This window comes from Danio rerio, chromosome 18, assembly GCF_052040795.2.
Source record: "Danio rerio strain M-AB ecotype USA chromosome 18, GRCz13ab, whole genome shotgun sequence".
In the NCBI taxonomy this organism is placed as follows: domain Eukaryota; kingdom Metazoa; phylum Chordata; class Actinopteri; order Cypriniformes; family Danionidae; genus Danio; species Danio rerio.
Window position 1 is genome coordinate 37,807,777 of NC_141038.1, and position 23,856 is coordinate 37,831,632.

General features: G+C 38.1%; 1 protein-coding gene and 1 long non-coding RNA gene across 8 annotated transcripts in view; one reads left to right on the forward strand and one right to left on the reverse strand.

Moving 5' to 3' along the window:
• Positions 1-23,856, reverse strand: part of LOC147832892 (uncharacterized) — a 599,182-nt gene that overhangs the window by 433,002 nt on the left and 142,324 nt on the right. The gene's annotated exons all lie outside the window — the stretch shown is intronic.
• Positions 1-23,856, forward strand: part of lekr1 (Leucine-, glutamate- and lysine-rich protein 1) — a 268,106-nt gene that overhangs the window by 94,141 nt on the left and 150,109 nt on the right. The gene's annotated exons all lie outside the window — the stretch shown is intronic.

The window sequence follows — 23,856 nt, forward strand, 5'->3', positions numbered from 1 at the left end:
TGTCACATTGCAATTCATTTTCACATGTCATTTCAGGGCTCAACACTAAAGATTTACACATTTTTCTTTGGCCACACTAAACTTATAATTTCTTAAGCCACACATTTTGAATGCAGTAATGTCAAAACCAACTAAATATAGCTGTATACCCAGGTGAAAAAAAAAAATACATAATTAAATGCAATTAAAATACACTTAAATACCCGCAAATACATTTTTAGTACATTGTTATTTTTTTGTGTTAAATACAAGTTTGATGGTTTTACACTATAAATATACAAATTAAAAGTATCTTTATACTTCAGTAGGACTTTAGTACACTTGACAAAAGTATACTAAATACCAGTAATACTTAAATAATTTTTTAGTGTACTACAATAAAGTACACTACAAAAAAGAAACATCCAAAAGTGTGTGTTTTTCAAAAGTGTGCTTTAAATGCTTTAAACATTAGTTGAATTTTAGTACACTGTTTACATACTAATCCTAAGTTTAAAATAAGGTAATATATAAAAAAATCTATTAGTAATGTATTGTAGTAGAAGTACATTTTCCCAAAAGTTGTACTTAAGTATACTTAATGTGAATGCATTATTATCACTAACACTTAAATTGATTTTGAGTGTGGTGATTTTAAGTTTACATTAAGATGACTTTATTAAAAATCTATTAGTAATGTATTGTTGTAGAAGTACATTTTCCCAAAATACTTTTAATACAGTATTTCGCACTTTTTTTTTTTTTACAATTTGTATATTTTTTTAATATATTACTATTATGCTTTAAGCTATTCTTAAATATATTTATAAATGTTTCAAATTAGGGTTCAAGTGTATTTCTAGTTGTAACTAAATATATATATTTTTAAACACAGATATAGTATGTTAAAAGCACATTTTAGTTCAATTTCAGGGTGTCTCAAAATAGCACAATTGAGTACACTTAGATGGTATTAAGTTTATCTTAACATATACTAAATACTATCTTTTAGTACATTAAGTACAAAATTAGTGTGTGAAAATAGAGCACTTTTAGAACATTACTGAAAAGTGTACTAAGTATACTTAAATAAAGTGCATTTTAGTGCCCCTTTTTTGGGTATATACACATTAATTCTCCTTCTTCTTAGTCCAATTTATCAGAGGTGCCACAGCGGAATGAACTGCCAACTTAAGGCTAATTTATACTACTGCGTCAAGTGCACGTGTATGCTAAGGGCGCAGCCTACGTGTGGACACATAGCCCTCGCCGTGGCCGTCGGCGGCGCTGGCGCGCACCTCTCAAAAATTGTAACTACACATTGCATTGACGTGTAGCGCAAACTCTGTGATTGGTCGATTTGGAAGCACTGACGAGTGATGGGCGGGACCGAGAGCCACGCGAGTCTGTTGGAGCGTCTGTTTACAAGGGTTGACTGTTTACATGGAGCTCCAGATAGAGACTGTTGCTTTGTGTTTACCTTATGGTTAAAGTTGTTGCACGTCCGCAGGTTCCTGCCTCAAAATGTACATTAAGGAAGTGTTCAAAAATAACTAAACTCTAGCGAAGAAACTCGAAACAGAAGAACATATACACCTACTGCCAGCTAGCGTTTCGGAAGTGTTATTGCAGAGTAACAAAAACAACGCGCAGAAGTATGAATGCACAGCCACGCGCGTTGCATGCGATGTGGGTAACGACGATCACTTGGCGCAGAAGTATAAACCAGCCTTTATCCAGCATATGCTTTGCACAGCAGATGTCATTCCAGCTGAAACCCAGTACAAGGAAACATCCATACACACTCATACAATACGGCCAATATAGTTTATTCAATTTACCTATACTGCATAATTTGGACTATGGGGGAAACCGGAGCACCTGGAAGAAAACCCACTCGATCACGAGGAGAACATGCAAACTCCACACAGAAATGCCAAACGGCCTAGCCTGGACTCGAACCCTCGATCTTCTTGCTGTGAGGCAACAGTGTTAACCACTGTGTCACCCTGTATACATGCAACTTTTATTAAACAAAAACATTATTTAAAATGTTCTAGACCACTTCAGAGCATTGACATGCCTTGTAGATCAGTGATTCTCAACCACCGTGCCACGGACCAGTACCAGTCCATGGATCAATTGGTACTGGGCCGCACAAGAAATCATGAATTATTTCAGTTTTATTTATTATCTGAGTCTGAACAATCTGAACGATTTTTGAATGTGTTTTATTTAAAAAAAAATACAGAATACTCGAGGTTACATCTTGGTCACTTGAGTGGCAAAATTTAACCCTCAAGCAGCAAAATGAGTAAGAAACAGACTTGTTTCTTTGGAAAGTTTCTTTGCTAAGGGAAAAGGCCCAGTAAAGGACCCACGAACTGCCAAGGAATGGATCCGCAACCCAATTGTCAACAAATCAAGTGAATCCAGCATGGCTGTGCAACAAGATCAACTAATGGAGATCCCAAATGACGGCGCCCCTTTTTTAGCAATTTGCATATCAAGTCTTTTCTAGAGTTTTGTAAAGTTTTTTGTTTCCAATGGAGGTGCGCGACTTGCACGGAGGTGCACGCCTTTCAGAGCAGACGCACATCAAGACAAGAATTGACCGATCAGCTTCAGCTTGTATGAAATATACACATTTCTGTAAGGTTAATTATCAGAGACAAACATAGAACACCCAAACACTGCAGTACTTTGCAATGCTTTCCATAAATAAAACTTGTATCAGAGTGACAGCAATATTTTGTCAGCTTGTCTTCCTCTGAGAAAACGGTTGTTGGTCACCCAGCACTTCGCCTTGATAAAAAAGGGTAAAGACTACTGTTGTAGATGGAGCTTTAGCCTGAGTGAGGGTGTGACACTGCTGTATGTCACCTATCTCTTTTATGTCCCGTCTATGGACAACACGTGGATGTTTCATTGATCCAGATGGAGATGCCAAAAAGTGCCCAGGTGAAGCTTAACTAGTAAGACCTGCTAATTGTCCTCCCTGACCTTGCAAGTAGTCTCACTGGGGGAAACAGATATTTGCGTAGGTTCTTTGGTCAGATGTGTGCAAGTGTATCTGTGCCGAAGGTGACCTCGGTCAGAGAATCAAACCAATGGCAAAGGGTGGATTCAGAAAAATTCAACAGGTTGACCTAGGCTTCCCAGAATCGCTCCTATATCAGCTGTACCAAGTCAGGGTGGAGTCTCCATTTCTTCTGTAGCACTACTGAGTTCCTTTGGTAGATGAACTGCATGTATCATGCATCAATCTCCTTTGCAAAACAGGGCCCGCTGTGGGACTCACAGTTGTAAATACACACCCCTGAACTTGGAAGGCTTTTGCCAAACTGAATCTCATAGATAAGACTGGTTGTCCTAATGAGCCATTGAGATGGATTATGTTTTAGGAAATATCTAAAACCATAAAAAGACAATGCTGAAAATAAAATATTGTCTCTGATGAAAATATGCTGGCATCACACACAAGCATGTAAACACATGTAGTGACACAACATATTCTATCTACATGTAATGTATTCAGTGTTCAAAAACAATTATAAAATTATGTTTAATCACCAAAAGAACCTGGACTTTATTTTCCTGGGTTCCCTTGTCATAATCTATTAAAAGGATTGTGTGGCAGTGTAGAACACAGTGGGGGATCTCATGCGAGTTTTTTTTTTTTTTTTTGGATGCCATTCACATTTCTCAAAGCATGAACAAATAATCAATGTCCACTTGTGGTCTAACCTTACACAAATAGGAATAGCAATGTTTCATAATGGATAAAGTGTTTCTGCCACATTCTTGCTGTCTGTATTTCTTGCTTCTCCATGATGCTGGACTAGATGAATTGCAGCATTTAAAGTAGTGATCTAATGCACACCAGTGAAACACTGGAACTCAGTACTCCACTAAACGTGTTTTTTTTTTTTTTTTTTTACCACATTACTGGCTTATATCGAACAATAATTTCAGCCACTTGAAGCAGTTTATCATTAATACCATTAGTCAACAAGTAAATCTTAAATGAAAACTTTAAGACCAACTTTAAGCCTAACTTTTTAAAATAATGTATGCGGTGGATTTTAAGGCTTATAACAATGTATAGTAATTCTAAATAGTATTTAAGTGTTATGATAGGAGATTTTTGTTTACAATGTTAACCAAATCAAGCCAAAACCTGTGACCACCGAACCGTAATACGAACCAAACTGTCCCACCCCTAATGTCTTCACTGTTTCTTGTCCATATTTTGTTCAGTAAGTAGTTTAAAATCCAGTACACTGTCCCAGTGAACATTCAGCCATTTGGTCCTGCCCTATCAAGTGAAACATGTCCAAATCTAATGAGCTCCAGTTATTTTAATTCTCTGGGAAATTTTCATCTTTCATTGAGCACGCCCCAGAATCCTCCAATTCTGGTTCCCATACTGACAGAACTGCGATGATAGAGGTTGTCCTTCTTGAAATTCCCTTGCAAATTTGCTTAGGCACTACCACAAACACGTTTCCCCTCTGCCTCTGACTGGGTGTAGATGCACAAAGTTATCTTGACTCCAGCTCCAGACGTACTCCAGCTCATCCTGTTCTATGGTGGCACGGTGGCTATTGACATATTTTGACATAACAAAATGGACAGTCAATGGATTGCAACAATTTGTTACAGCAAACACAATTTTTTTCGCAGACAGTCTAAAGCCCAGTGTGCTTTTTATCTCTGTTTTTAAATTGACCCGATCCCCTTCGTTACTCCTCCAAGAGGCCAGCAGACAGCTACAGTACACAAGATATGTCCTTCATTACTAGTGCAGGTCTCACGGCAGCTGCTCAGACCCCAAGAAATTAGAGTTTGGTGTAAGCAACACCAAAAGATTCAAGCCAACTCTAAATGTGCAGGCCAGCTCCAAATAGATGGGACTTGAGCTATCAATTGATTTATGTTCCGTATTTAACAAGGAGGACTTAATTTTAACGATCTAGGCAAAAAGTCTAAATTGCATGGCGAAAAAGCATTAAGGGGGTGCCCAAATCCACTTTTGCTATTTTAAGGATGGAAAAATACACTCTGCGCCCAGGCGGATGGTCTAACAGGGTTGTGATTATTCACTTAGTGAAGTTTATTCATAAACTAATTTCGAGAGAAGCACGTGATTATGATTGAACATGGCTGGTTCTGCATTAGCATGCAGGATCCACCGATCAGGCCATTCCTAACCCACTATAAAGAGCCAGGGTTTTTTCACTACAGTCATCTTCGATTTGAAGAATCCCCCCTTCCACCCCTACCTTTTCACCTTTCCCTCCATAGGGCAGCACGGTGGCCCAGTGACTAGCACTGTCGCCTCACAGCAAGAACGTCACCGGTTCTAGTCCTTCAACAGGCCGGTGGTCGTTTCTGTGTGTAGTTTGCATGTTCTTCCCGTGTTTGCGTGGGTTTTCCCCGGGTCCTCCGGTTTCCTCCCACATTCCAAAAACATGCAAAACAAGTAAATTGATAAATCTAAATTTGCAATTCAGGTAATCTCATAATGCAGCATATCTTTTAATAGCATTCAATTTTTAGTCATCAGCCCTTATCAAGGGGGAGTTGTCGAGATCTACCTGAGCTCAAGGCTCCCCTCTCTTTCTCCAAACGGGAGGGAGCCCAGGGCTCAAGAACCTTCTAGCTCAGGGCTCTCTTCCGGGACAGCATGCCAAACTTGCTTATAATCAATCATCAGCTAAGTGTGAACTCTTGAAATGAGTTATGGGTGTGTTTTGAGCATAATGTGCATTAAAGGTTCAGGACACCCTGGAGAACTTTTTTTATATTAACAGATGTGTGTGTGTTGAGCATCAGTTAAGACAATGTTAGCACCTGTCAGCTTTAATTGTGGGAAAAACTGGATAATTTTGAGCTTTTGTCAGCTAATTTCAGCTTCCGTGTTTAAAATGATTTTTGGGGCGGGATCAAAATCGGCGATGTAGCGCAGTACTGCAAGTGCTATGATGACGCGTCGGTTTCTCATTATTATTCATAGCAGAGTTTTCTTATCCTATGAGAAGAGCCGGCTGCTTAATTATTAATGAGAGCACATGCTTTCCGAAGGCAAGACAGACCTGTCAGTTTCAAGCAAGCTGTGAGACATGGAGTCACGGTCCCAGGGGCACGCAGTAGCCGTTCATGAAGGCTCGTATGTGTTTGTTTCCATGATCCACGGGGTTTGTTGCATGTTTTTTTCCCCGCGATCTTGTCAGGGCCGATCATACAGCAAAGCTGTGTGTGTGCTGCAAGCATTTTTTTTCGGGAGAGCAGTATGAGAATTGAAGAATGGCGGACATTGATTTTATCAGGAGTTCGTTCACATTCAGACACATCGCCGTGCTGCTGTGTTTGCCTAAATCCTCCAGATTACCAGCAGGGCTAATGGTTAAAATAGGCAGGTCAGGAGACCTGCTGCACTGAGTCTGCATTCAAGATCTATAATAGACCCGGGGATCGAGGGAGAATCCTCATTTATAGTGTTTACAAGAACACACTTATCTTTATAATGACATAAATTATGGTTATGTGTATTTGAAATTACGAATAACAAATGTAGCAGGGCATTAAATTACTGTTTATTTCTTTGCATTTAAACTTTGTGAACTATAAACTCATGAGTCTCCTCACGGTTTGTGTCTCATTTTGTGAGCTAACTGTCAACAGCAGTTGTTCTCTCCCCTGCTGGCCACTCCCACTCCTGCCCTATATGCTTGCGGAGCTCCACGCCCATTAATCATGCATCTTTTGAAAAAATTCTGAAGTAGACTTTAACCGAAAGTGGGGGGTGTCATGGCCCTTTAAACCAACCAGAGTTTGATCTCCCATTGAATGGCGTGAGGATTAAGAATGAGCCTCCTCCATTCGGTCTCTTTACTTTCTCTCTACCTTACTTTTACTCTTTACTCCTTTACTTTCATGGATAGGAAAATAGTGTTGTATGAAGACATCCATTAGCCTACATACTTAATTTTGTTTGTTAAGCACAAAAACATTGTTTTAAAACAATTTCTAAATTCAGTTCTAATTTTCAGCAAATTAATAAATGAACAATAATAACGAAGTGTAGTCAGAAAACGTTATGTAAGTTATATCGTAGCACACATTCTATTCTTATGCCCATATAGTAATGCATACGTCTCCAGAAGCTGACAGGTGGACACATTTAAACTTGTTTTTATGAAAACAAATATAAATATGCATAAAATAAATAATACTACTTATACTATAATAACATTATACAAATGCAAATTGTCATGAGGTTGTGGTTTTCATATTTATATAGAAAATAATAATTTTGTAACATTTTAATCCTTTATTTACTTTTGTATGTAAAGCTATATTTGAATTGCTGTGCATCCGATGTGTATTAAGCAATGTGTTTGCATTTTGGACCTGCATAGACACATAACTAACACACTCTACGCTGTGCTTTAGACCACGTTTTATTTGGTCAATGGTGCAGTCTATTTAAGTTAAAATAGCAACACGCCAACAATGCGACTATAACACACCTTCTTTTTCAACCGGAACACCCATGATTTCACAAAGTAGCGCAAGCGTATTTGCTATTAAAACAACGTGGTGCAAAACACGAAAATTAGGGTTGCGCTGGTCTGAAACTAGCTACAAATCACGCCAAACATATATAATAGGGCCCAGAGTCCCCTTACACTAAGCTATTTTGCACCAGCTCAAACCTTAATCTTATCCCTTACAGCAGGGACGTCCAAACTCAGTCCTGGAGGGCCGGTGTCCTGCATAGCTTAGCTCCAACTTGCTTCAACACACCTGCCTAGAAGTTTCTAGTATACCTATAAAGAGCTTGATTAGCTGGTTCAGGTGTGTTAAATGGGGGTTGGAACTAGGACATCAGCCCTCCAGGACCAAGTTTGGACACCACTGCCTAACAGTAACATTTTTTTTTTAATGTCTGCTCCCTCACTTACCCTAAACCTACCCTTATAAAAAAACAGTACTTATCAGAGTTTAGAGTTACAAAAAATATTCTTTATTGATATGCACATTCTAAGTAGCCATACAGTAGCTTGTAGGGATGGGATGGTTCATGAAAAAAAAACACATTTGGTTTTTTTTGTCACAGTTCAGTATGTGTGTGTATTGCAGTTAGCTGTATTTTTTATATAATTTGACAGGGAATCAAGCAATCTCTCCCTCTAACACTTTATCATGTTCACACTTCTGCTCATTCAGACAGTCATTTGATGCTGCATGCACTTCCTAATTGCAGTTGCACATAATCCTAATTCAAATACAAATTTATTTTATTATTTTTATTTATTTATTTATTGTTTTTTGCATACTACCACCATTGTCATGTCACTGCAGTGATGCGTTTATCATCACATACATCACTGTTGTTGATGAACCTCTTTTCCATGTTGCCTTTCAAAAAGGCAGAAGAATAGCTCCTCATTCAAACCCATTACCCACTCAAGTGCCTTCCTATTCCAAAAATTCAGACCATTAGCTCCTCATTCAGATCTGTCACCCACCCCAGTGCTTCCCTATTTGGACCTGACATTCCAGTAAACTACACACTCCACCATCTCAATAATCTGTCTACCCATCTTATTATCCAAGCTGTGTCCCCAAGGATGTACCAGACAGCCTGGAACTGTTTGAAATCACATTCACCATGAACTACAATTTCAGATTTTTTTTCTTTCCAATCTTTCTACATCTTTTTAAACAAATATAATTCAGATCCAACAAAATATTTCTTAACGAGATCCATTTTTTCAAATAGTTTATATATTTATAAAATGACTTCAAGAGGATCACATGCTTATGATTGATCACAGCTGGTCCTGTATTAACTAATGCATGATTCACCAATCAGAAGATTCCTAAAACTATAGTTTCTTACTTCACTTATCTTTGCCTAGAAGAATCCCCTGTTCCACCCCTACTCCTCCACTTTTCCCTTTATAGGGTGGCACGGTGGTTCAGGGGCTATCACTGTTGCCTCACAGCAAGAACGTCACTAAACAGCTAAACACTTATCACAGCAAGAACGTCACTCAGGGCTCTCTCCCAGGTCAAACTTGCTTTATAATCAATCATCAGCTAAGTGTGAACTCTTAAAAACTTTTTGGTAAGTAGTGCCCTACCATTAATGCACAAATCTCCTTTCCTACTTAATGGCCATCAAACATCTCAAACTCGCAATTTAGATATGTGTACAGATTGCTGGGAAAAGTGATGAGTCAAGGTGGTTCAGTAGTTAGCGCTGTCACCTCACAGCAAGAATGTCACTAGTTCGAGTCCAGGAGGCATTTCTGTATGAAGGTTGCATGTTCTCCCCGTGTTCGTGTGGGTTTTCTCTGGGTGCTCTGGTTTCCCACACAGCCTAAAGACATGTGCTTTACTTGAATTGGGTAAAAAAATTTGGCTCTAGTGTATTAGTGGATGGATGTGGATGGGAGAGTGCGTTGGTGGCGATGCGGCTGGAAGGACATCAGTTGCATATGCCAGAGTAATTGGTAGTTCATTCCACTATGGCAATCCCTAATAAATCAGTGACTAAGATGAATAATAGTGAGTGAGTATAATACATTGCTCTGAGTATGTCAAAATCAAACATAAGAGAAAGGTGCACTGTTTTGTCTTGATTTTACATCGCTTTTAGGTCTTTTGTGAATTCCTGCTTCACCTTAAGCTCCGGTCAGATCACATGATTTTTATTGTCGGTTATGAAAGTCACCATGTCATATTATGCAATTTTGTCTTGATAAAATCTTGACTTGTCATGGGTAACAAATGTGCCAGACTACAGGTTTCTTCATGATCAGTCATCTCGTGAAATCTATGATGAGTGTTATTTCTCAAAGCAGTCATAAGTGTTGCCATAACAAGTGTTTTTTTTTTTGTTTTGTTTTTTATGTCAATCTCAATAAATATTGATGCTTGCTGACAATGAGCTACATTATTTAATGTCATTTGTTGACATTGATAGGATCAAACTTATATTTCCTTTGTAATATTAAAGATATATATTTTTAAAATATAAATATATTACAATGGGTTGCTTATCAAACACTGCCTCGCATGAACTTGCCACGAGTGGAATGGAGAAAATGACAGCACATCAGCATCAAGGAAAATTCAGATGCTCAAGACAAAATAATGACATAAAAAATTTGCAAATATATGATAGATGTTTGTGATACAACAATCACAGTGGTGATTAGTTAAATAGTTATTTTCCATGGAGCAGAACAAATCATCCACCCACATAGTTGAGTAGTGTGCAGTCAAAATAAATAAATAAATAAATAAAATAATAAAATAATAATAATAACAATAATAATAATAATAATAATAACAATAATGATAATAATAATTTGTGTATTTTGCTTGGAAAAATATCTTTTTGAAATGAATTTCATTTATTAAAATTTGTATCTTAATTTTAATGTATTTTTGTTGGTCCGTTATCTACTAGATAAACAAGAATATGATTGCAGACATGGTATCAGTTGTCGTGAACTATGCCACATTAAACAAGAAGAATTGATTGAATCTTGTGTCACGGCGCCCATTTGTTGTTTACAACTCACCAAGACACCCTATGTCAAGGAAATTGTGCCGAAATCTTGATAAAATTATGTAATCTGACTGGGGCTTTACTGACCACTCTGCATCACAAGTACACCACACAAAGTGAACTACAGAGCAAACTGGCCATGCCAGAAAAGTTGTATAAGTGAAGATATATAGACAAGGCAAGCATAGTTGATTACAAATCATTAATTTTCCATCAGCCTAGTCCCTTATTTATTAGGGGGCACCACAGTGGAACGAACTGCCACACAGGAATGTCAACTGACCAAACTAAGACTTAAACCAGCAATCTCCTTGCTATGAGGTGACAATGCTAATCACTGAGCCACCATGCCACCTCCAGTTGCGTATCATAGACATCATTAAGTTGTTATGTGATATTTAATTGATGTTGTGCAAAGAACCACACAAAAATAGTCCTTTATTCAATGATAATATGTCGCTGTTAATATAATTGAAATGATAAGCAACAAAGGTTGCTGCCTCAATTTTTTATTTTATCTAGATGCAGTCAAACATATATATAAGTACATTTAGAAAAATGTTGGCTGAAGCACATATTTAAAATGAGCTAGTGTTGAGTTTTTCTCTTTGAGTCAGGCCCATATTGGCTAATTGGACGGACCGGGAGAATTCCCGGTGAGCCGGTCTGTTTTTATGGCCACAAGGGCCTCAACCTTTTTAACCATTATTTTGCCACAGTTCGAACCTTACCTGAGCCATTTTTTTTTTCTTTTTTAGTGTTAAGACATATATGTTTAGGTTATTTATGTAGGTGTACATATATATATATATATATATATATATATATATATATATATATATATATATATATATATATATATATTATGGATGTAACGGTATTGTAAATACCGTCATACCGCAATATTAATTTTTTTCGATATTACCGAAGTCGCATGACTCGGTAAAACTATAGGTCTTCTGAGAAAATTTGCTCAGGCGAATGAAGCGAACGGGAGGTAGCGAAAACTACAATCCCCATCATCCCTTGCGGTCTGTTGTCGCTACAGATCCAGTAATGCGGAAATGGAGTGTGCTGCAAGAAGCGGGGATCAAAAAGAGCTGTAAAACTCTAAGGCCCCTTTTACAAGAGTGCGTTTTAGTTTTAAAACGGCGTTGTAGAATGAAAACGATCCGCGTCCACACTCGCGTTTTACCCAGCGTTTCTGAACTGCTCTCCGTCCACACCAAAACGCTGAAAACGCACATCACGTGACCACAGACACTCTCGGGCAAGCGCTCCAGCATGAGATGAGAGCTCTGCTTGTCGGACTGCTCATCACGCATCTCCCGCTGGATCTAATCTCACTATATTTGCTAAACGTGATATTTCATTCATGTTGTTGTCTTTATCTAACGACATAGGCCAATTCCCTGACTTTGGTCATTGAAATCTATTAAGTTACTTGTTCACGGGTAACATGTTTTGGTTAAGCGCAAAGATAAGTTAATGATTAATCCAGGTACATTGACTGATCGCTTGCCTTTATTTCCTACAATGTATAAACTTATTGTATGTTATACTTTTATAATTGTCGATTATTAAAACTGATATTCAGCAAAAGAGAGGGTGCGTTTCGTATTTTCACTGAAATTGAAAGGAGGCAGTTGTTATCGGCTCCGTTTTGTTATAAATATTCACACAGTGAAGATGACGCTCATATATGCAGCACGACGCCTCAACATTTCTGCTGTCTGTTAAGTTGCTAATATTAAAAAGAAAATAGGCAGTTCCTTAAATCATGTTTACATTTTATTGTTGAGAAAGTGAAACAACGTAGCCAAGGTGATGTGAATGAAGCTATAAAGTACACTGTTCCCTTTGAAGATTTACCCGTGTCCTCGGTATGTTTTCCATATCAAACTGAGAAGGGGGAGACTGCAGCCTTAATCAAACTTGCGAAGTCTTAACTTACAAGAAGAGGATGCGAGACTGAACTGTGTGTGTTAGGCTACTTAATATTGAGGAAAAGCCCCAATCAGAGAGGCGAACGTTTGCAGCCCTGCCTCCGTTTTCAGATGTCTCCGTCTTTCCCCATCCACACTGAGACGGAGCAGCAGCGTTTCCAACACAATCATTCGGCGCTCAAGAAATAAGTCATATAAGTCATATCTCTCTTGTCCCAGAAACCTCAGTACCAAATGAGAGGTTTTTTTTTTTTTTCTGTTGCAGGGGACATTGTAAATGCCCAGAGATACCAGCTTTTACCAGATTATATTTATATGATAATTTTCCTTTAAACCCATCTCTATCTAAGTGAGTGAGTGATTAAATGTTAAATGTGATGAGTTTTCAACAATACTAAATTAAAAACTTAATTTTTTTTTTTATATGGTTTAATATTTTTTTGTTATTAAAATTGAAGTTCCTGTTTCAAAGCTTACAGATAGATGGCTAATTTGTATGTCATTGACACTTTTGGCACTTTTTTGGAGTATTTTCATAAGTTTTGTTTTTTCCTGTAAATGATTCAATAAATACCGTACCTTGACATTGATACCGAGGTATTACCGTACCGTGAAATTCTGATACCGTTACATCCCTAATATATATATATATATATATATATATATATATATATATATATATATATATATATATATATTTGTGTAAACACCGCTACAAAGGACTGGATATCTATAAAAAATTTTGCACAGAATATATATTCAGATATTGCAGGAAAGGACATTTTAATGTTAGAATGCTGTTGGAAATTTAGCTACCCTTTAATGTTCTCATATTTATGAAAACATTTGAAGGTCTAAAGTAGCTGTTTCCTTGAAAAAGACATGATAGTGTCATTAGAAGCTGAATTGGAAATTGCATTATTTTAATATAGTCAGTCGTGAACTGAGGTGGGCAAGTCTAAAGCCTGGTTTATACTTCTGCTTCAAGTAACCGGCGTAACCCACAGCGCATGCAATGCCCGTAGCTGTGCATTTTATACTTCTGCGCGCTGTCTCTGTTGGTCTGCATTAACACTTCCGAAACGCTAGTTGGCAGTGAGGTGTAAATGTTCCTCTGTGTCAAGTTTCTTCGCTGCTGTTTTGCTTTTCCTGAACACTTCCTGGGTGTACAAGTGGCTCAAACACGCTCATTTTGAGGCAGGAACCGGTGGACGTGCAACAACTTAACACAAAACAAAACTTTCCATCCGGAGCTCCTTCACGGGACTCCACATTCGCACGGCTCTCTGTCCCGCCCAGACTCGTCAGCGCTACCAAGCCGACCAATCACAGAGCTTGCGATACGCGTCATTGGGACGTGTAGATACATTTATTTGAAAGGTGCACGTCAGCGACGCCGACGGCCACAGCGAAAGGCTATGCGTCAACGCCGTAGCATACGCGTGCATTTGACGCAGAAGTATAAATTAGCCTTAAGGCTTGAAACTCAAGGGCTGAACAGGAGTCCCACACCGGCCCTGCTTTGAGTTACACATGTTGATCATTACACTGTCACAGCAGTGATTTTGTTCAGCAGCCATTATAACTTTTTTCATGACTGTTCTATTTTCAGCACATCTTTTGGCAAAAACAAAAAAGGCAAACTTATGAACCTGCTACGTAGAAATCTTGTAAAATCTTTCTTCTGAGATGTTATCTAACAGCTTTTCACATGATGTCAAAGCAGAACATTATCTTTGTGTTGAATGGTATTTTGAATTCTTGATTCTTTTTAGGGGTTCTAACTCAGAGTTTGAAGCCATCCTCGGGTTTAAGTCTTCGAGGACAGCTAGCCAATTATGTCTAGACTGAATGAGCAGGCAAACTTGCTTCCTAGAAACCTTGTACAATCTTCTTTGTGAGAAGTTATCTAACACTTTTTTTTTCACTTGGATGTAAAAGCAGAGCATGACCTTTGTGATTTTGTTGAAGTCTTGATACTAGTCATGTGAAAAGAGCTTATGTATTCAAGTCACTGTTGATAAGAGTTTTGCTATTATATGTAAAAAAAAAAATTAAAAAGCCACAAATGTCATTGCAATCATAATTTTAACCACTAACTAAATATATTTTGGAAAATTTATATATTTTTTCCTTCAATAATGAATGTCAATTGGATTCAGTAAAATTTGAGCTCCACTTTTAAACAGTTTATTAAATTCAACCTTTTCATCTGAATGCAAATATCTAATCGTACAGTCACATGGCAGCCACTCAGAACGTTTAGACATGGTCAAGATGACCTGCTGAGGTTTAAGCCGAGCATCAGAACAGGGATTTAAGCAACTATGAATGCGACATGGTTGTTAATGCCAGACGGTCTGGTCTGAGTTATGCAGAAACTGCTCATGTACTGGTATTTTCATATACAACTTTCACAAACAAAATAATTAGGGAAGACAGTTGAAATATTGGTATAAAAATTATTTCTTTTTTTAAGTTTATAGATACTGTAAGATAATGTACATAAAAAGTAAAGATCATACTTGTTATTTTACTGAACTGCAAGCTTAAATATATATTTAACTGCAAGATTTTATAGTATATACACTACCTGTCAACAGTTTGGGGTCAGTTTTTTTTAATGTTTTTTTTTCTTTTTTTTAAAGAAAATTGTTCTGTTCACCAAGGTGAAATTTTATAAATGTGTAAAAAAAAATAGTTGTCACACTTTTTATTAAAATTGTAATAAATGCTTTCTTATTGTATGTAGTTTGAAATTGAAATACTGCCCCAGTTATTATTGCTTTTATTACTATTACTGTTAATAATAATAATAATAATAATAATAATAATAATAATAATAATAATAGTAATAATTGGATGTCACGGTGGTGCAGTGGGCAGCACAATTGCCTCTCAGCAAGAAGGTCACTGGTTTGAGCCCTGGCTTGGTCATTTGGCATTTCTGTGTGGAGTTTACATGTTCTCCCTGTGTTTGTGTGGGTTTCCTCCAGGTGCTCCAGTTTCCCTCACAGTCCAAAAGACTTGCAGTACAGGTGACTTGCATAAGCTAAATTGGCTAGCAATCTGCATTGGCTTGATCACTGGTGACTGTGACAGTGCCCCCACCCCCATCCTGGAGCATAGAGCTACAGAGGGTCTGGAGTGTGGAGTTGCTGAAGGTCTGGAGCATGGAGCTGTAGAGGGCCTGGAGCGTGGAGCTGCGAAGGGCCTGGAGTGTGGAGTTGAAGTTGGCACAGGCGGGTCATACACCCACAGTAGGCCAGGAGGCTCTGGTTCAGGAAACACTGGCAGTTAAGCTAACCCCAGTGGGTCAGGAGGCTTAGGTTTAAGGGGCACTAGGAGTTCATATGACCACAGTGGGTCAGGAGGCTTGGGTTCAGGAGACACTGGCAGTTCATCCAACCCCAGTGGATCAGGAGGCACCAGCAGTTTATTTAACTCTAGTCGGTCAGAAGACCTTGGTTAAGAAGGCACTGGCAGTTCCATCAACCCCAGTGGGTGAGGAGGTTCTGGTTTAAGAGGCACTTGCAATTCATCAAACCCTAGTGGATCAGGAGGCTTTGGTTCAGAAAGCACTGAGAAGTCACATGGCTCTGGCGGCTCTGGGAAGTCACACGGCTCTGGCAGACATTTGTGGAACTCAGATGTTGGCTCTGGCCTTTCGTGGGACTTAGGTGGTGCCTCTGGCTTTTCATGGGACTCATGTGGTTGCTCTGGCCATTTGAAAGATTAAGTGGGATCTGGTGCCTGCCATTTGAGGACCTCAAAGGGATCTGGCACCCGTCATTCAAGGGATTCAGAGAGTTTTGGTGGCGTCGGCTCTGGCAGCACTGGTGGCGGCTCTAGCAGCTCTGGAGGATCTGGCAGCTCTAGCAGAGGATCTAGCAGCTCTGGAGGTGGCGGTGTCAGCTCTGGCAATAACAGCTCTGGTGGTGGCAGCAGCTCTGGCAACTTAGGTGGTGGTGGCCATTTTTGTGACTCAGATGATGGTATATCAGGAACAAAAACAACAACCAGAACTATGGCAGGACTATACTTGGAACAGGATATCATCTTCTAATGCCAATGGCAGATTGGCGCTTACCATCTTGTAAACTGGAGGGCTGGAGGCGGCCATTTTGCAAGCTGGAGGACTGGAGGCACCCATCTTGTATGTTTGCAGGTTGGTGGCAGCCATTTCAAGAGCTTGTAGTTTTTGGCTGCCATTTTAAGTAGTGACTGTGTGGTGGTGGTGTAAGGATCCAAAATATCAGACCCTGAGAACTGTTATGGAATTTCATAAGACAAGATGCAATGTTCCAATGCATTTTCTAATCTGAGAAGTGATGAAGAAACCAACTGTTCCACTGTTCTATTCAAATCACTGTTGACAATGCAAACACAGGCTGGAGAAACAGAGCTACACTACAGCAGGGGGTAATACGAAGAAGTCACCCTTCTCCTTCCACCTAAACCCCCCTTCTTGACCCTTATTGTTACCTTCTGATTTGAGCACATTTCACATAAAATGTTCAAAGTTTTACTATGGTGTATTTTGCAGCACTATATTGCTCATGTTTGGTATCATTTTAAATGTCTCTGTGTGATTGGTAAAGTGGTCTTAATTTTACAGTAATATTTCACTGGTATATGTTGATTTGGTTTTTGACTTCTTTAAGATCTTGATAAGATGCTCTCCCTCCTGAGAGATGGTTGAGTCCTCAAATTCATCAGGCCAGGGTTTCCGTGACACTTCTATTGTCTTGAATTTATGGCTGTTTGTTTTGACTTGAGTATATAAGGTAAGATGTGCTTTAGGTAGGGGGGAGATCTTGTAAAAAGACACCCCGTTGCAGCATCTCTGAGACTTATGCTGCAATGTACTTCTCTGGTTAAGTATGCATCTATAAATCTTTGATTTATCTTTGATTAATGGATGTTATATTGTTAGTCTCATCTCTGAATTGGCTTCCTGATGATTTATTATGTAATTGGCAGAATACAATTTTACTTGACAAATAAAATGTTAAGTTTTGATTAATTCTGGAGTTTTGCGAATTCCTTGTATCCAGTAGATTAGAGGAGTCTTCATTACCTTTATGTATGGCATAATTTAATTGATTAATAGGCACATTTGATTATACGTAGCCATAGAGAGCCTATAACATGTAGACCTTTTAATCATTTAACCACTGGAAGTAGCAAGTTGTATGGGCTTGGCTAAGGATCTGTTTTTTAAGACTAGGTAAGCGTTAATGCGACCAGCTTATTCAAATATAGTTAATCCTGCATCCTCTGACTATTTTCAGAGTGTCGACATATTGTCCGTGAAAAGATGCGCAAACCCGGGGCGTGGAACTCTGAGCGATGTTGGTCCCTAATGAACGTACAATTAGAATTTCGGACCTTAGAAAATATCAAAACTCTAAATTAAATCATAAATGATGAATGTGATCCGTTCTTAAAAATTAGAAATACAATCTAAATTTTAGGATCATTATAATTGGAGTCAGATTGAATTCGGAGCTAAAAAACTAATATAAATAAATTCTAATAAATAATAAAATTATTTTCAGAAGCACTAGAAAAGGCTTACATGCATTAAACCTTCAACCATGCTGTTAGTTTCGTCATTGGGCTAATAGATGGACTCCTACAGTGGAATGAGCAGCAAGCCCCGTTGCCAGCAAGTCCTGCTGTTCTTTGCCCCCTCCCAGCATACAACGTAAATAAACAAACAAAACAAAGCAAGAATCAAAACCGACAAGGCAAGAAAAACATGTCGTAATGTTCACAATACTGTTTACAGTCATAGGGATCTTGGCCAGGTATGTGAGTGGTGCATGACGGGATATGTAGTTCTTTTGCTGGCAGATTTGTAGTTCTTCACCTGCATGAGCTAGATTGCTGGCGATTGAGACAGTGTCCATGTGCATGTGTGCTTTGTTTGTTTGTATGGGTTGTTATGCTCCCGCCCACTCTCGATCACATTTTTTCCTGTCCCGTTCCAATCACATGATTAATAGGGATTTTGTTTGCCCTCGCGTGGGATTCATGTGACATGCTGGACTCTCAGAAAATTGTCAGCATCTATTTTGGATTCCATTAAAAATACAACAAATATACCATGAACTCTCTCTGCCTCCCTAAACTAGTGATTCATCTGCCAAAAAGACAGACAGACAAAAAAAAAAATACAACTTTTACCATTTAAAAAAAATGGTAACACTTCATTTTGATGGTCCATTTGAGTATTTGTAGACGGTCTGCCTAATATCTGTTTATATGCTCCTTCAACAGACATTTAACTGACTATAAGAAACTTTGCATGTACATGTCAACTTACACTAACCCTAACCCCAACCCTAACCACCAACCTAACAGTCTACTTATAACTCATAACTCTGCCACTGCTATGCTGACGACCTCTAACTATATTTTCCTATTAAACTAGGAAAAGATTTATCATTAGAACACCTTTTCTCAGGCCCAATCGACATTAAGACTTGGATGACCAATAACTCTCTGCAACTAAATGAAAACAAAACAGAAGTGCTCTTATTGGGTCCGGCTAATACCAACGATTCAATTAAAACTCAGCTAGGATTTCTAAGTAGTAATCTGCACAGTCAATCCAAAAATCTCAGAGTAATTTTTGATTCACTTTTGCAGTTTGACAAGCATGTAAGTGCATCACACAGTCATCACTCTCTCGGTTACAGTTGGTCAAAAATGCAGCCACCAGATTGATAACAGGAACTAAGAAAAGAGATCATATTCTCCTGTCCTCATTGCACTGGCTTCCTATAAAATTCAGAGTTGATTTTAAAATCTTACTTTTTACATATAAAGCTTTGCACAATTCTGCCCTGGCCTATGTCAGTGAACTTATTAGGCCATATACAGCTTGTAGACCATTAAGGTCCCATGATCAGTTTCTTTTGTCGATCCCTCAGTCTCGCTGCAAATCAAAAGGTGATTGAGCTTTCTGTGTTGCAGCCCCAAGGCTATGAAACAGTCACCCATTGAACATCAGGATTTCTCCATCCCTGGATACTTTTAAATCTAACTTGAAGACGTATTTTTACTCCCTTGCCTTTGAGTGACTCATACATGTAATTTCTATACTGTGTTTTATTATTACATGTATACATATATTTCCTTTTCTAACATTTTTAATACGAGTTTTATTTTTCTTGAATATTTTATCTCATTGTAAAGCACTTTGGATCAACTACGGTTGTATAAAATTGTGCTCTATAAATAAAGTTTGCCTGGCCTATAACTTAAATTCAACAAACAGACCATCAAAATAAATTGTGACCAAAACAATTTTAATGTATTTTAGTTAAATAAGCTCTGAGAATTGGGAAAAAAATCAGTGGCAGGTTTGTGAGTTGCAGTTACTTTTTAAAATATATTTTATTCATCTTGTGGAGGGAAAAAGTACTCATAGCTATCCTGAATTCTCTGGGCTACAAAAATAATCATATTCTAGAAATCCGATTTTGCATCAGTCCTACACCATTGCATTGTGGCTGCAGCTTTTTTGCAATGACAAGGATTTCATCAGAAAATATAAAAATGCCATTGTGAAGCAAGTCTTTCCCCTAACGGTTGGTGAAAATGAGTATGCTGAAATACACTTTATTCTCCTCTTCACAAAGATGTGAAGTAGATTTCACATCTTTGAACTGCCTCAATCATCAGAGCAAGGGAAAAAAAGGAAGAGTGTAATTTGGAGATGTCTTCCCTCCTTAACCCCCAAGCAGTAATGTTAGCAGTTCTTTCAAGGCCCCTTTTCATGTCTCATGTGTGTGTGTGTGTGTGTGCATATTTATTTTTTTGGAGTGAAGTGTGCGTGCTCCACATATGGGGCATGTGCGTGTGTAGTGCGAACTCACTGTAGCGTGAGGTCTAGCAGTCTGTTCGGTCAAAAGGTTTATAGCCTGATTATAGACTACGCCCCAGCGCTTCAGAGAAGGAGACAGGGAAGGACAGCGAATGAGACAGGAAATGTAAACTATTTGATCCACGATCACCCTTAAGCGAGGTGAAGAGCCCTAAAATGCTGATAGTGCTGACGATGATTATGATGCTGATGATACGAGAGGCAATTTATCAAGACATTTATGATGAAGTCATGGATGTAAAAGCGGACATGCTGAGAAAGCTGAAAGCAGCTGGCCAGACGCAAACATCAAAAACAGACCATGTGCTGTCCAGACACACTCCAGAAACACTTCAAACACAGAGAGCCAAATGAGAAAGTAAGAGAGGACAGGAATGGGGGGGGAGCATGAAAGGTCAATCAGAATGGGGTCAGTCATTGCACTGCAGTCCGGTTAAACCAACACAGCCAGATGTACTTGCAGGAGAGACACATAGATGTTGCTTGTGCTTGTCTGTTAGGTTTATTGGTGAGGTTCTTATCTTGTCTTATCTCTCATCTCTTCTTGTCTTTCCCCCTATTATCTGTTCTCTGTTCTTTAGTGACCACGTCTCATCTTATATCACCTCATCTCTACATTTCACCTTTTCTTTTCACCTCTTCTTTCTTTACTTCTCTTTTCATCTTGCCTCTTCATATTTGATCTCTTTTTCTCAGCTTACGTCATCTTTTATTCTCTCGTTCCACTCGTAGTCTCCTATCAATATTTTTAATTGCCTCTTCTCATCTCATTATCTTGTCTTGTGTCATTTCCTATCTTCTCTTTCCAGATCCTCTCTAGGGCTTTTCACACTTAACAATATTTTGATTCATGTTTCACACTCCTACCTGGGGTTAACATTTAATCCAGAGTATGATGATTCACACTGTAAAATCCTAAACCTTGAAATATTATCTTATTGTCAGTCAGTTTTGTCTTTCAGCAGTTTGACATATTTCCCTTCAAATGCTAAATCAACTGCTAATATACAATACACAATGCTTTTGTGGCAGCCCGAGGCAGATGAATTTGATGCTTGTGATTGGCTATTGTTCACTAAGTATATTGAGCTGTAACATTCTAACATTTCATCATTCACACAGCACGTGTCTGGCACAACATAGTAGGATAAACACTGTTGTAGCGAATTAGCTCAAAGGGAAGAAGAAGATCCATTTGAATTGGGCTATAAAAGAATCGACTCTTTAAATCCGAACAAACAAATCATTCATCAATCATTCAAACCGACAGTTTACTTTAATTACGGCTATTTCTATCAAAATTAAAACCCATTTATATTTAAGTAGGGTAGCAGGATTTAACTGTAAGACATTAGATTCATAACTATGCACAGGCACCTTTCTTTATACAAAATTAAACTTTATTGAATAATCTAACAAAAACTAACACCTCATTCATTAAAAAAATAAGAATGATTAATTAATTCTTATGTAATAAACCCTTTTCATAAGCCTGTTATGATTCATTTAACAGTCGTCAGCATCTTAAATCCTTGAAAGTTTTTAATATTTAGATTTTTTAAACGTATGAACATTTATATATATATATATATATATATATATATATATATATATATATATATATATATATATATATATATTTAGAGTTGAGGTTAAAATTATGGGTTAGGGTTGAGCTGCCAGTAATTGCTTTTTAGACTGTACATAAGTGCACAGTGCTTGAGAATGCACATCCATACTATACTGACACTGAGGAAAAGAAGCTCTTGAAAAAAGTTGTTATTTTTGTTTAATGTGTGCACAAAATTGTTCTTATATTTTCACACTGTTCCAATTAAACACACATGGGCTGTTTGGTCAATGATTTAGGACTTTGAATCAGTATTTCATTGAATTTTTTAAATCTTAATTTGTGTTTTAAAGATGAACAAAGATCTCGGGAGATTGAAATGTCATGAGGTTGTGCATTTACAAATAACAGCATTTTCATTTTGTGCTGAACTAACTCTTTGAGCACAGTGTGAAGATCTAACTATTTCCTGTCTTCTTTGACACCATGTTTTGCTCTCATCTTTTGTCCCCACATTTCATCCCTTTGTTTCATCTCACCATGTTTTATCTCCCATCTTCTGATCTTGTTTAATTTCCTATTCTTTAATCATTCGTCCCTTCCTGCCGTCTTTTTCATTTTGTCTTTTTAATGGCAATTCTTTTCTAATCTTCTTTTCTCCACTCCTCTGTCATCACCCAGTTTTCCCCCTTTTCCAGTGTTGGTTCCTTGTTATGAAAAATTAATTCCTGAGATTCTCTCCCACTGTGTCGCTCTATTGCTCTCTCTCTTTTACTGTCTGTCTGTCTCCATGTCTCACCCCTACACTGCCATGTTTACCCGTTGCCATGACTTCTAGACAAGTGGATGAGTGTGTGCTTGTGTATGTTTGTTTACGTGGTGACAGGCTAGGATTGGGGGATGGATACGCATATGCTGTGTGGTCGCTGTGAGATTTCATACATGTGTGTGTGTGTGTGTGTGTGTGTGTGTGTGTGGAGTTGGCGTCCTGTTTATCCACATTGAGACTTCTGGCAACTCTTATCTGCTGCTGTCTCATGATGATGATGTAATGCTGGTGGGAATGAGAGGGCAGCAGCAGAACAGTCGTATCGACACTGTGCAAACCTCATTAAATCCCTTTGCTGAACACTGCCGGTGCTGACACCCAGCCACAAACTACAAGAGGCCAAACCCAAAGAGACACAGATCATCCCATAGAAAATGAATGATGTACTAAAAGGAGGTTGAGCAGGAGCATGTTCATCTAATCCTGTCCTTCAGAACATCACCGTTTACTGTATAAACAGCTGCTTACCAAATGTGTTTACCTTCAACTCGCTCATGGATTATGTAAAAATGTGAACTCATAACAAATGAGACACAGCTTAAACTGAACAGGAGTACAAATATCCCACCCACGCGTGAAGTGTAAACTTTGTTTATCTAGGCTTACGTCTGTGTTCTTGACTATTTAGAGCTTTGTGTTCGAGGACTTGATTCGGTTTAGTGGATCAAAACTCAGGCAAACAACACGCCAATGATTGAGCGTTGAATCAACAATGATTTTTTTGTAATCAGTCTAGATTGTGCCAACTAATTCATGTAAAAAAATTACTTATTATCTAACTCAAAGTCCTTTATTGTCTTATTTCCTGATATTTTAGAATCTTGTCTCTTCCTGTCTAGTCACTTCTCATCAAAATAAACATTTAGCTTATGTATGCTTTTATGTATGTCTCTTTTTTAATAATGTATTTCCTCATTTTTTTCTCACAGCCAGAGTTTAAAAAATAATATATTTTTTTATTATTCAAAAAGATTGCTAGATATCCATCTTTTGGATGAGATGTTAAACCGAGGTCCTGACTCTCTGTGATCATTAAAAATCCCA